The following is a 14,435-nucleotide window of genomic DNA, read 5'->3' as shown; positions in this document are numbered from 1 at the left end:
GAGAGTTTCTCACAAGCAATCCACGTAGCGCATGCTTAATGAGAGGAGGAATGCTGGCTCCCTTCGTTCAATAAAGAGGATGGGATGCGATCTCTTCCTATATCAGCTTGGATTTTAATTTAAAATATCTCGGGGAAAGGCTGCTGCATAAGGGAGCTGGACTTAAAAGCCAGCCATGTGCTCAGCTAAAACCAGGCATTCCTGATCTGTTCTTGCTTTCCTCCAGAAATAAATTGTAGCTGGGTTATAGCAGAGCAGATGATCAGAAGCACAGAGTTGAAGGAGCAGCTTCTTTGGGCTTTAAAGGATCCCCAGTGAAGCCCAGACTATTACATGCTGTGTCAGTAGCCTAACTTCTTTTGTGACTGCATGGAGAGTTGTGTCTGTGCATGATTCCATGCAGAGGCCTGATGAGACCATGCAGGATCTTAGATTATGTTTATGTAGCATAGACACTACAATGTGTAGCAGGGAAGCACGGGAAGTGTCTGTGCCGCTGTTGTTGTTGTCCTGGTTAGAAAAAAACTGTTCAGTTGATTTTTTCCCCTTTTTTGTGCCTGAGTGGTTTCTTCCTTCACCCCCACCAAACACCTGCATTTGAGAGCACAATCTTCCACTTCTTTGGTGTGGACGTCCACCTGATAAATGTTCCCAGTTGTTTTCGAGTTAACTCAATGAAGTGTGATCTAAACCTTCCACATTGCCTTGCTTATATAGAGACCCTCTTTCAAATGAGGCTTCTGGTGGACAAAATGCATGTAATTGATGTGGTTAGGCTGGGTAAATTTAAAGTATTTGCTCTTTGTTGCGTTTTCTTCATTATTTTAAGGAATTCTCAGATGTGTTACTTGTTACTGTGTTGATCACCTGCTTTCCTCCACCAGAAGTTAGGCAGGTTCTATCATCAGTCAGTGCTGTAACCTCTGCCAGATGGCTACACATGCATGAATATATACTTGTGCAGTTCATTCATACTTAGAGATGGCATTGCTTCCATCAGGAAGTATGGGGTCTGTCTCTTCTTTCCTTTTGGAGACCTTCATTACATCTTCAGGAATTACATAGACAGATCCAGGAGATGATTGGAAGTCCAGGAGAAAAGCAGAATACAATTACATGCAGTTCTAAAACCCTCCATAATCACCCTGCTGATGAGGCTTTTGGGTTAGACCTCTTCCCTTGGTGGTGCTGAATGTAAGGTATCTGGAAATCAGCTCACAAGCACAGGAAATTTCCTGTGATACATGTAGTGAGAAACATCCTCCCCGTGCAGCATTTTGTAGCAGAACCACTGCTGAAGAAGGGACTCCTGATACCTGAGCAGCTGGCCGGTCTCTAGCACCTGGCCTTCCTCCTCTGGAGCACACCTCTGCTGGCAGCTAGATTCAACAGCTGCCATGCTTCTCCAGAGAAGTGTCCTCTTCTGCAAGTGGGGGAATATTTTCCTAACAACTTTCTACCTAGTATTTTGGGATAACCAGACAATATGTACAGGGTACCTACCTACTCTGTGCAAGAAGTTGTACAATTTGGAAAGCCAAAGCAAAGCTGCAGTGATCTCCTACAGCTGGCTGATTGCATTTATTTTTAATTAAGTTACACTTTTTCATGCTCTCTTTTGTGGCTTTCTATTGTCTCTGACTGCTGCATTCATGGGTCTCCATCACTCAGGACTGCTATGTGCACTCTCAGGTAACCTTAAGGTGACTGTTTTTCTTCTTTTGCTGCCAGTGTTGGCTCTTGCCAGACAGAATTCTTAATTTACAGCCCTGAAGCACAGCACAACGTTTTGTAGATGCTTTCTAATGCTTAAAACTGCTTTGTCTGGAGTTGGCAAGGCCCTCGTTAACCCCTGTCACCTGAGGCTTTGCATTTGGCTCTGTTCCCTTTGCTGAGAAGTAGCAGTGATGTGGAAATCAAATGTCTTTTATAATGCCAGACAGCCTTTGCCAGGCTACAGGGATGTCACCAATGTCTAAAGAGATGACATGGGGAAATACATAAAACTGGAGGGGAAAATAGATGGCCATGTGTCTCATTAATTTCAGTTTTAATGGTGTATTGCTTTGAGGAGATGTCACAGCTGGGTGGAGGGGGAGCAGGACACTGTGGCCAGTGTGTGTTGCACGTAAGTCCATTGGGGCAGCATTACAGCAGTGTCTCAAACTTACCATAGGTCCTGGCTTCTTTTTATCATTTTTGGTTAGGGGACAAGGTTCATATCACTCTCAACATGAGGAAAATTCTTTGCCAATTATATAGAAAATCCTGACAGATTCTCAGCTGTAGTAAAGTTGAGAGACCTTGGGGTTTTTCTTCTTAAAAACAGAAATGTCAGGGAAATTAACAACCTGTTTGGATTTTCTGGAAGATGGTCTAAAACATAGAAGCAACCACAGACTGAAACTCTGACTTGTAAAGTTCCTAGGATGATGCTTTTCCGCTTCCAAAGCACTTGCAGGAAAAATTTGCTCTTCTAACCTGAGGGGCTGTCTTAGAAGCTGGAAAATCTTTGTCTTCTCTGTTGTTGTTACAGCTGCAAGCCCCCAGTCAGCTCTAGTGCAGCAGAGCCAAAGCACGCCTACTTGGCTGCCACAGCTTGGTGTACCTGAGGCAGCAGGTGGAAAGAACAGGCTGTGGCAGCAAGTAGGAATATGACCTGAGAAGTGCAGGCATTAGTGTGTTGTCTCTGAAGCTGTTGGATTTGGTGAATGATTTCAGTCAGGAGATGTTTAGTACTTCTAGCTGTCCTCCTGGCTTATTAAAGCATCCTTTGCTACCATTCAATTCATTTTCTGAAATTGGAAGGATACAGGGTGTAAAGGAAGATTATTGGCAGTTATATATAGGGTTTGGAACCACTTTGTTTCAGCAGGGGTCCTGCTTGAAGGAAGAGTTTGTAGGAGAGTTTGTGGTTCTGTTTGGGAGTAGGTGCAGAAAAATAGCAGCATGAAATACCAAACTCTAAATCAGGCTTGTACTTCAACATGTAAAACTGTAGAGATAAAATAATCAAATATTCCCCTGCCTCAGTACAGTGTCATAAGACTAAAATTTCTCTTGAAATACCTGAACATTCAGTAACTATCTCTCACCATGTCTCTGAATCATCTCTCTCTGAGGCTCTTTGTTGCACAGGATTATTTCATGCCATCTTTAATGAGTTTCTGTGTTTAGGATGCCAACAAGGCTTCGCAAGTGAAAGCGTCAAGTGGCTTCCTCTCTGATGTGGGGTTTGTTGGTTTTTTTTAATGCTCAACATATTTGTAGCAATTCTTCTATTCCAGTCCAGAATGGATGCACGTTAACCTCAGTGTTTACACTGTAAGGTTATCCCTTTAAAGAATTCCTGAGGGAAGTTCAAAAGGCTTTTTTTTTCTTTGAAAGATTCAGTGTCTCTTTTTGTGTGTATGTTTCTTACTTGAAAGAAGGGAAGGGAGGGGGGGGAAGTGGAAAAAAAGTGCTTTATCTGAAAAGAATCACATCAGCTTCACACTGATAGAAGCTGCTGTCATCTCTTAAACGGCTTAGCACAGTCAAAAGGCAAGAGGACTTAAAACAGTGTCTTACACAGGGATCGATGGGTGGAACACATAACTCATAACTGCAAAAAAAAAAGCAGCTCGGGGGGAGAGATAACGGTAATGATTGCATTGAGGGAAGCTTGAGGGAGGCTTGTTCTTTGTAACACAGCTTCAAAGGTGTCTGGACTGATGCCTAAGCAAACTGTCCTGTGAAGTTGCTGCCTCTGTAGGTCTAGGGAAGGCGGGGGGTGAGGGATGCTTGCACCCTTCTGTTTCTTAACAGATGGGACGAAGATTAGTAAATGCCAGGTTAGCGGCTTCCTTCTGCTGCCTCAGATTTGAGGAGAGGGTTTTGTCACTTGGTCTCTTTCCGTCCGTTGGCCGGGAGAGGGGATGGAGGAGAGCACGGCTGGGGCAGACGGGGAGCTGGGTGTTGGGCGGGATGTCAGTTTATCGATCGCACCTCAGTCAGGAGAGCTGCGGGCGCAGTGCTCTGAGCACGAGCGGCAGCGTGCTTAATGTGATTGAAAGGCAGTTAAAATGGCGGTGACCTTTTCAGGGGGAATTAGATTGCCTGCCAAGAGTGGTTAGAGGGAGTGATAACGCCAGCTTGAGGAAGCTGTCCAGTCTGCTTCAAAGGGAGAGAGACAGGGAAAGCAAGCTGGCAGCAAGTACCATTTAAAGCACGAACCATGCGGTCTGATAGAACAGAGATTGCTGTCCTCTTTAGATATGAAAGAATTGAAGAATTGTAGCTAAGTTCTCTCCACCTGCCCCATCCTCCTCTTCTCCCTTCCAGCTCTCCCACCAAAAAGCCTTCCTCTGGGTGCAGTAGCAAGCTAGTCACCACTGCTCTTGTCAGTTTCTTTTGCTTCTGCAGATCAGTTGCATCAAAAATAACACAGAAGAGAGAAAGACTTTGAAAATGTTGAAATGGCAAGCAGGGCATTTTCAGGGAAGGATACTTTCTAAGAAAGATCAACATGACAAGGATCTGTCTGATATATTGTGATACTCTTGAAGGAGAAACACATAGGGATTACGTAACTCTGAAGTTTCTCTTTATTTTTCTGGTATTTCTTTTTATTTCTCCATACTGCCCTTCTCCCAAGCTAGCAAGGGGCTTGGCTCTATTTGCTAATGTCTTAGCAAGGGAAAAGAGCAGCACAGCTGAGTGTATACATAGAGGGACTGGTAAAGCCTTTATAAGCTGTAACAAACTACAGTCATCCTTGGGTGTCCACTTGCATTGGATCTCATGTAGTGTACAATTAGGGCAGCTGCCTGGAAAGTAGGACTGTATTAAAATGTTTAAAACTTCCTAGCAAATGGCTGCAGTCCTACCACTGCCAGCCTTCTATCAGCACAGAATCAAGATATGCTTCAGTTTGAGCAGCAAGTGTTGTAGGCCAGCCTTTAAATCCAGTGTGGGTTAGTTGTCCCAGAAAGAGCATTGGGGCAATAGCTATATGCTCCTGCAGTTTGTTCTTCTAAATCCATGCAGCATTAGAATCATTCTTTCACATGTGAGGTCCTGGCCTCAGAATCTGTGTAGATACTTTTTAGTTCTCCTACCTCAGCAACAGGCTTTTGTGATTACAGTGACTTCTTGGGTCTGGTAACTGCCTGGCAGAAAGCTTCAAATAGAGAAGGAAAACTCACTTGCTTTTCTGTGCAATTTCATGAAAATGGAACTCTACAACAAAACTCTTAAAATCTGTGTTTGACACGTATGTGGAAAGTGAAGTGTAGAGAAGCATCTTCCCTAGTGTTAAAAGGTAGTAGCAGAGCCGGCAACAAACCTTAAAAGTCTTGCTCTAGAATCTCACCTAGTACCCAGCTGTGCCCTCTTTTCTCAGATAAAATGTAATGAGACATACAGGGAAGCTTTAAGAGGCATGGAGACTTCCTTTTTTTCCATGTCAGGAGATTCAGGCTGCATTTAAGGTTATACTGGTAAGAGGGTATAAATTGGTATACTCAAATGCAGCAAAAGCATTTGAGCTGAACAGTAAATGTGTGACTTCTCTAAAGAGACTGTGTAGGAAATAGAAGATGTTACTGGCATATTTAGGCCTTTTGGAAGAGTGGTCTAGTAACTAGAATCATCTTTGCTACTGCTGTGTAGATGAGCCAGAATTCATTCCTTTTACCCTGACAGGCTAAAGAAAACTTCAGCTTGGATGCAAGAGCAGTCTGTGGTAAAAGTACAGGGAATCTTTGCTGAAGTGAAATTCTTAATCTTCCTTTCATTTAGCAAGAGCTCAATTCAGTGTATTTCCCTGCCACGTTTCCAGTGTCAGCATCTCTCTCTAAGATGAATATGTCTGTACATCTGAACATCTTTCCCAGCCTCTCAATCCTTGAATTTTAGCCTTCCTGTGTTTGGATTGCTACCTTCTGCTGGTCACTTCTACCTGCTGTAAGCTTCCTCGTGGGCAAGATTTATAAATCTCATGTTTCTCAAGTGCTTAGTCTGTGCCTTATGCCCCTTATAGAGGGCTGCTGAGCCCTAGAGCACTTGTATCCCTTACCTCACTTTTATCACTGGTGTAAAAGTGATAATCCTGGTAATACCTCTGTTGCAGAAGCACAATAATTTGGACCGTTCTGATGGAGTAGCCCAACCACTTCTTAACGTTTGCACCTCTCTCCTTTGAGAGCAAGTACTTGCCCATAAGATAATACTTGACCTAAAAACGCTAACAAAGTCTGTTTGCATAGTGTTAGATACTGTAATCACATGGGCTGCACCTGATTCTTTCTCTGTAGTTTGTATCTGCATATAGAATTTGAAGTATTCTGTGGTTAATAAATATTTTTAAGTACTGTCCTGTATATTAATATCATAGGTTCTGGTGAGCCAGAAAAATAGAGTAGGTGACTTAAGAAGAAAAATCTTCTTACCTGATGTACAAAAGCCAGCATGACCTGCCGTGTAATTGATGCCCAATGTTATGTGTGTTTGAAGTTCATGTAATTCTTCAAGGAACACAATTTTGTTCATTTGAATACAAAATAATCAATGGGACTTAGCAAGGTAAAAAATCATTTTAACTGGGGAAAAAAAAAAGAAATTGGTGTGGATGGCCATTAAAATTTCTCATTGCTGATTGTACATTTTTGTTAACTTGAATGCATACAAAAAATATGAGAATCTAATTTTTATGCTCAAACTGCTAGAATGCATTAGCTGAAAGGAGCACAATCAACTAAACCTTGGTGGTTGATTTATGTAACACCAACAGCCACTCTAACCAGGAAAAGATTTTCTGTGGGAAGAAATGAAATTCCCTCCATTTTTACAGTATTGCATATTGTAGTTGGGAGATGAAAAGGGATGTCTGTCAACCTCTTCCTAGAGGAAGGAGCGGGGAAGAAAACAGAAAATGCAATTGTAAGGCCATGAAAATTAGCAGGGGGAGTAAGGGAGCAGGTAGAGCACCTGAAACTACTCAGTTTTTTCAAGTAGACTCACTGATTCAGTTGACAGTTCCTTTAAACTTCAGGGTTTGTAGATCTCAGACATTAGTTGCTGTGCTATCCAGTTTTCTGCTGTTCTGTTAGCTGTGGCTTTGAAAATCCCAGGCTTTAAGATAGTAATCTGATAAATTTTTAATTTTTTTCCCTCAAGGGTCTGCAGTTTTGCTAGAACTGCAACCTCCTTCTTGGACACTCAGGTCAGACTTGAGCTTTAAGCACACAATAGTTGATTGACGTGATTTTAATAGCATTTTAGAATACAGTTGTTAAGTCAGGGGCAGTGAGATGTTTCTAAAGCAAAAAGGGAGCACAGGTCTCAATGGCTCTAAACAGCTCCTGTCTCTGCGTGTCGTCTCCTACACGCAGCGGTGAAACGCATTATCGAGTAGTGCCCGGAAAGTGGCTAACTGCGTTTGACACACGCCAACTCCCTGCCTCCACACTGGATAATTGCATTGTCAACTGTTCAGCAAAGTGGCAGGTGACACTGCAGCCGGATTGATTGTCCTACTATGGAGGCTCCCAAGACTGTCAGCCACCCAATCGATAGAGTTTACACAAGACACTGTGACTGCATCTGTAACTAATTTCAGTTTGAACCTCGCAAAATACGGCTGTCCCTGTTTCCTGGCCTCTCTTCTTTGCTTGCATCTTCTCCCTGGACGAGGAAGTTGTTTTTCCATGAAAGCCTGGTTTTATTTCTTGTTTTGGAGCTGGAAGTGAAGAAATCAATGGTGTGTTTTGTGTTTTCAGAGTTGAGGGCATTACAGCACATGGCTACTAACTAGCAGCTCCAGTTTTGCAATCAATAGACTGATCAATTGATTAAATTAGCACTGATTTTTCTTTCTTCTTTCCAACCTAGAAAAGAATTAGTTTGGGAGGAAGAGCACTTGTGTTTGGCCTATGAAATTTAGCCCTTGGTTTTTCCAGTCCTTGGTTGCCTTTCCCCCATGAATACAATCTCTGTGCTCATCATTATTTAAAGCAAACTGCATTGAGCCTCGCCACGGGCAGCAGCCTACTGTAAGCCAGGGTGTCACTTTCAGCTGTTCACCAGCCTTGCTGCTTCATGCTCGGCTGCCTTAGAAAAGTCATCCTCCAAGCTCTGCTGTGCTGCTTTATTATTGGCAAAGTTGCGACATTCCTGTGATCCCTGTCAGTGGTGCTTATTGATCCAGTGATGTGAATCTGCTTAGTGATTCAAGATTACTTTAATTCTCCCTCTTCCTTTTTTGTTTGTTTCCACCCTCTCCCCAGGGGAACAAAAGCTTTCAGATCCACCTTTCTCTAACTGTGGAAAACGAGCTGTAGCTGCAAAGACCATGGCTGTTGCTGCTGCTTTTGTACGTCAGCTCCAGGTTTTGAAGAGTAACCTTTGAGATAGGCATAAAACTGTTCTCACCTTCCTGTATCACATCAGCACGAGGCTCTAGGAGGCAGCCATGAATTGCCAAACCAGATGAGACCTTTGGTCTGGTCTGAGTGTGTTTTGCCCTCTGCAGCCATAGTCTTTATCTGATGGGTTATGAGAGGCATAGAAGACATCTCTGGAATACCCAATGCTGCATGGGGTGGGGAAGCCTCTTCCTGAGCCTTGCAGCAGCTGGCTCTTACCCTGTACAGCAGTGCTTGCCTGCCCTTTGTTCAGCATGCTGCTGCAAAATTATGGTAATGGTCATAAAATTATATGGCCCCTTTCCTTAAAGGCAGCTGTTTCTATGATCTGTTAGCAAAGATCTCTGTAAGCATCCACACTGGTAAGCAGTCAGGTCTCTGACAGCCCATTTGTGCCTCAGTGGGAGCTAATAGACAGCATCAGATGGATGCATCTGCTGCTTCAGGTGTGTGCTATAACAACACAGTTGGGTGTCAGTTTTCCAGGTAAATCACAGTTTAGCTTTAAATGCATCTGGCTCCATAGAAATAAAACCCTTGTTAGTAAGCAGGTTTTTTTGTTGGTGCTAGGAAAAAGTGGGGAAGCAATTTCACTGTTGAAAAACAAGGCTGGGGAGGCATTATGGATCTGTAGAAAGACATGTTCAACATGGCCTCATCTTTGCCTTCCTCTTGTTTTCAAGAAATTTTAGTGGCTTTCTCTGTCTTCCCAGATGTCTCCTACAATAAAACAGCATCCATGCCACTTTGTCCTCTTAGTACTAGTTTGGGATACTTCAGCAGATGATGAAATAAACCCAGTTTAGAGCCATTCATGGAAGTATGTGAGGCCTGGCCGTGAGTCTGCATAAACTACTGTCATTGCCTTCATTGTTTTTACTCTCCAAGAAGCCAACGAGTGACATTTCGGTAAAAAAATAGAGTGAACGTGCTGGAAAGGGAGGTTGTACAGAACGAGGTCACTGCAAGGAGTGCAATTAGCAAAGGCTGCAGTTCTGGAGATTTATAGGAGTCTTTTCTTCTTTCCTGAGCACATGTATACTACCTGCAAACAGAATGAATGCCTCTTGCCAGCCAAAATAGGCCCCAGTAGAGCTCTACACCTTTGAGATGGATTTGAATTTGGACCCATTTATGGAATTTACACAAAATTTGGGATTTCTAGAATATTTCCAGTATAGATTTCACACACACACTCCCATTCCTTGGGTTCAAACTGGAGAAATGTTAGTTATCCAGACGAGTTTGATCCTCTGCATGAGCAGTATCTAGTAGCTGCATTCACAGTGGTGGTGCAAATAATAATACTGACCTCTTAGGTTTCTTCCCTGGCTTTCTTTGGAGTGATAATTGAGTGTAAATGTGTAATTAAATATAGACAGAACAGCTGGTCACCAAAACTGATCTGCCTAGATAGGAGTTGAGGGGCAGAGAGTGGGGCGCAGTAGGTATGTGTTTTCCTACCTGTGCTCATGAAATTAGGCTGAGGTCGTTTGGGTCTGCAGTGGTCTTGTTGTGTTACCCTTCTGCCCCTAAGGCTGCCAGTCTTGGTGTGAGCTCTTGTGTGTGTGCCTGTGCAGGAGCTAGCAGTGCTGTCAGCACCTGAAGCAGCATATGTTGTCACTTGGACCATCTGCTACTGAGTGTGATGGAGAAAAGAAGAGACTTGAATGTGAAGTCCTTTTATCTCTTCTGTGAATCTGCTTATATATCACATTAATAACTCTTGATCTTAACCTGGGCCACCATTCACTGGAGAGTTGTTCAGGTGGCCACTCATCAGGAGGACTGCACAAAGGAAGTGAGATTTGAGAAGGGGTGCAGAGGTCAGAGAGGATGCTTAGGCATAGGGGACAGCTTAAGAGAAAGAAAAGTGCTATGATAACTTACACGAAGGGGAAGGAAAGGGTTTCTACTGGGATTTATCTACAGACATTATTAATAGGTACACGGAAAGAATGGGAAGTGTTTTCACCTTCAAGCTCAGCTGATTCTTGTTGCCTGCCAGTGCTTGAAGCTGGCAGCAGTTAAGAGGCATGCAAATTTTTCCTGCTTTTCTCACCTCTGAGTCAGTATTTCAGAGACATTGTTGCTTGTGTAGAGTACCTAAATTTTTCAGAAAGTAACTAGAACTGGTGCTCAGGCAGACTGCTGTTAGACCAGCCCAAGCAAAGAAAGCTGTGTACACAGTGCTAGGTAAGTGATGTTGATAGGTACATTCTGATTGATGGGTGAGTTTGTCTCCCAAACTGTCACAGGGTTTATAGAGGTGCCACTCAATACCAGTGCTGGAATTGCTTGTCAGAGCACCTGGCTACAAGAGCGATGGGGATTGGAGACAGAGCTGTAACTTTGTTTTTTCTCTGCTTAATGGCCCCAGCGTCTGACCTGCCTGTTCACTCCTGTTTGTCTGGCCCTTAAGGAGGCAGGTGGGATTAAGACTGTCAGAGAATTGTGCTGCTTTTGCATCAGGAGGCTAATTGTATTTGGGCTGGCAGCATATGACGAGGGATTGCCTCCTACCAAATGCACAGCAAGAGCAAAAAATTCTCAACAAGGCACAAGAAAAGTATAGGAGAGTCTACACTGGGTATGTTCTTTTTTTGTGTAAAAGCAGCATTTTCAAATTCACATGTGGAATTACATTCCTCAGGCCTTGGGTGACTCCTAAGAGTCACAGCTGCTTCTGTGAATAACAGATCATGTCTCTTATGAATTCCTAGGTCAAACTTGCAAGTTAACATTCAGTTATCGGGTTTCACTTTGTTAACATGTGGGAATAAAGTTCTGGTCCTGAGCATTGACCTCTGGATAACACACTGGCTTTAGAGGTCTCTACTCTAGGCAGTGTTGCTGATGGTTGTGAATTATTGTGTGACCTTCAGAAGCAGAGTGTTGCTGGAGGAACCCTTCCCTGTTCTCAGTGCACACTACTGAACTGCAAATCACCTGTGTGGAGTTGGTAGGGGGTCTTTTGGGAGCTCCTGTCCTCTGCACTCCATTTCACGTTTTCCTTTCTCTAGAATGGCAAAGTACACCACCAGCAGGAGCTAGAAGTTGTGAGCCCTCTTTACATTTGGGCTGAGTTAGTGAGAGGCAGGTGTGATCCTTTTGGGCTTTCCTTGCATTTAGTGGTCTTCTTAATCCATTTATAACAGCACTTGTCCAGAAATCTGGTTTGAATGAGCCTGAGATGAATGAATAATGTCAGGCAGTTCAGACGTCAAATATTTGAACAGCTGCGTGGGTGTTTTCACTGGCTTTGTGCATGGAAGCAACCCCAGGAAGTTAGACAAGGAGGGTCAGGTTGAAATTGTGGCACCAAACCCGATCCCACTGGAACTGGCCTCAAAATCCATCCCTGCTGCAGAATAAAAAGGTATTGTAGGATGCTGGTTGCAAGCCATTCGTTCCCCAGGTGACGCTGGGCCAAGGTTTGCATTCCATTTTTTAGTGTTTTGTTGTGTGCAGGAGCAGTACTGGGATTTATGGATCTTTTGATTTGCATCAGAAACATATTTTGTGGCTTTTGGTTTTCCTTTTTATTTAAAGCAGCTTCTGAAGTCCGAAAACTGATAGCACAACTTATATTCAGAGTATTTTTTTGGGTTCATGGAGGTTACTTTGTTTAGCACACAGTTTCTAAACCATTGGTTTTTACCGTGTTGCAGTGATCTGCTTGTTCACATTTAAAAAATTCCATATTAAGTGAAAAACTGAGAGTTGGATCACCTGATTGTGCCTTCCTTTAGGTGTCGGTCTGGGAGTCCTTGTTTGATCAGAAAAGAAAATTTACCTTTCCTTTGCCCCTCATTTTAACCTATGAACTTCTCTGCAGTGTCATCCTCTCTGACTGAAAGGCTCTCTCAGATCATCCCAGTGTGTATTTGCAATCATAACAGATACTGTCCAAACTCTCCCCTTGTACACTCCCTGTTTAGGAAGTATAGTAGTAGGCTGCTGGCAGTGCAGCTAGGCAATAGAGCTAGATTCTACCAAAGCTCTGGAATATTTTCCTTCCAGATTTAAAGGGATTTTCTTAAATACAAAGGTGTTGAGGGCAAGGACACAAGGATTCTGAAGTCAATGTGCCTTAATATTTGTAAACTGTATTGCAGTAAGCAGATCTTCTCATCTTAAGCTCTAGCCATAAACCACCAGTTGGCTTGAGTCACTTGGAAACAAAATTGATGGAAAGGTGCATGTCTGCTGTGTGCTTGGCATTCTTGCAGAGGCAGTAACATGGGGGGTGGTCCCACTTATGTTCACTCACTTGGCCACCTTGCCCCACCCCCACCAAGGCATTTGCTCTGAGTATTCATTGTCTGGCAAGTGTTCAGATCACCTCCTGGGACTGGCCAAGTCACAGCTCCAGCTTTGCATGATTTGTGTCTCCCACAGCCACAAGAAAAATGAAGACCTGTGTGTCCAAAGTTTATGGCCTTTGAGAAGTGATGGGCTAAAGTAATGCCAGGTGCAGGGGATGGTGTTACTGTAGGTTAAATGCCATGCCTATAAATTACCACCCCATCGCCCACTCTTGACTTTTAAAGCAGCTTTGAAAGACTATCCAGCTTCTTTGACAGGTCTCTCTTACCCCTCTAAATCTTCTCCCAAACATTGTGATGAACTGAATGAGTCGAGATTTACTAGATGAGCCATTGCAGCAAGAGGAAGCAGCAGCTTGTGACACGTGTTGGCTGGCAGTGTGCAGCCAGTATGTGAAACACTCTGAAAAGGGTCTCTGGAGAAGGGCTGCCCCAGTGACACCATGGGGCTGACCTACAGGCATGGCTCCCATGGTACCTGGCACAGACATGGGTGCTGCATTGTTGGTGCTGGTTGTGTTACTTGTGCTAAAAATTAAGGCTGGCACTTACTTTGAAGTAAAAGGTAGTTTATGCTTCTAGGGAAAGGTTAGTCTTAAAATCATTGTCATGCTATAGTTGTCACTCGTTAAGGACCTTCTTGATATTCAGGGAAGAGAAATATCAAATCCATATAAACAAATTTTATTGGGGGCTTAATGAATCCGTGAGAGCATCCGTTCCTAGAGAGTGACAATAAAGAACTGTGTCTTCATGGTATCCTTGGAAATGAGACCTTTGCTTTGCCCTGCTGTCTGCACAGATGCAGACCATTAGAATTACAGTTCACTCTTCTGGGCTTATGTTAAATGTGCTGCTGAGAACCCAGTGGGATGAACAGACTCAGACATCTGAAGGCCTGAAAAGGCTGCCCTAATGCTTTGGAATGTCCTTATTCTTTGGACATGCATATAATGTTCAGTGCTTCTACAATAATTTTAGCCTGTATTCTGCATTTAGAACCATAATTGCAGGACAGGAATGTAGCCCTTTTGCGGCACTAGTGCAAGGCCAAGGCAGTATCTACCTTACTCTTAAAACCTTTGCAGTTGGGATGTGTTCCCTGGTCTACCACAGACCTAGGTCACCAGCCCTCTGGATGTGCCAGGTCTTTCAGGCTTCAGCAGGTACCTCTGTCTGAGCCAGGTGCCCAGCTCTGCTGTCTGGACAGGGGTGTTAGGTCAAGGAACATACTGGAGGCAGCTGCAGTGAGTACGTTTCTATCTGCATAGCTAGTGTACCCAAACAGCTTAGATCTGCTGCAAAATTGAACACAAATGGGGACCTTGCAACCAACACCCTAAGGTTCAGGAGGTCTTTGCTTAATATCCAGCCTTAGAGGAGAGAGCATATTTAGTGGTACTTCTCATGAAGAGTAAATATGCCTTCTGTAGTTTCCCTTCTATTAATAAACCCTGGGCAGAAAATACCATGTAAAGTTTCATCTTGGTAGGTGTTTTTGCAGATTCAATTAAAAGAAGCCTGGTTACAGTTTACAAAACACTTTAGACCCAAATAAACGTAGAAATTGTTAGAAAGTGGAAATTGATGCACAGTCAGCCTCAGGTGGAACTGTAAGTGGTTGCTTCCTGCTGGAGTTGGGGCTGGATGTGTGCCTGACCCACCTGTGCTGGAAGAGCAGCACTCTTCATGAGTTGCATTA

At 43.5% G+C, this 14,435-nt stretch overlaps 1 protein-coding gene across 1 annotated transcript in view; it reads left to right on the top strand.

Annotated features, from left to right (window-relative positions):
* The window catches only part of RNF220 (ring finger protein 220), a 219,551-nt gene that overhangs the window by 173,465 nt on the left and 31,651 nt on the right, over positions 1-14,435 (top strand).

Source organism: Sylvia atricapilla, chromosome 9, assembly GCF_009819655.1.
Source record: "Sylvia atricapilla isolate bSylAtr1 chromosome 9, bSylAtr1.pri, whole genome shotgun sequence".
NCBI classification, from domain to species: domain Eukaryota; kingdom Metazoa; phylum Chordata; class Aves; order Passeriformes; family Sylviidae; genus Sylvia; species Sylvia atricapilla.
This window is presented reverse-complemented; position numbering and strand designations above follow the sequence as displayed.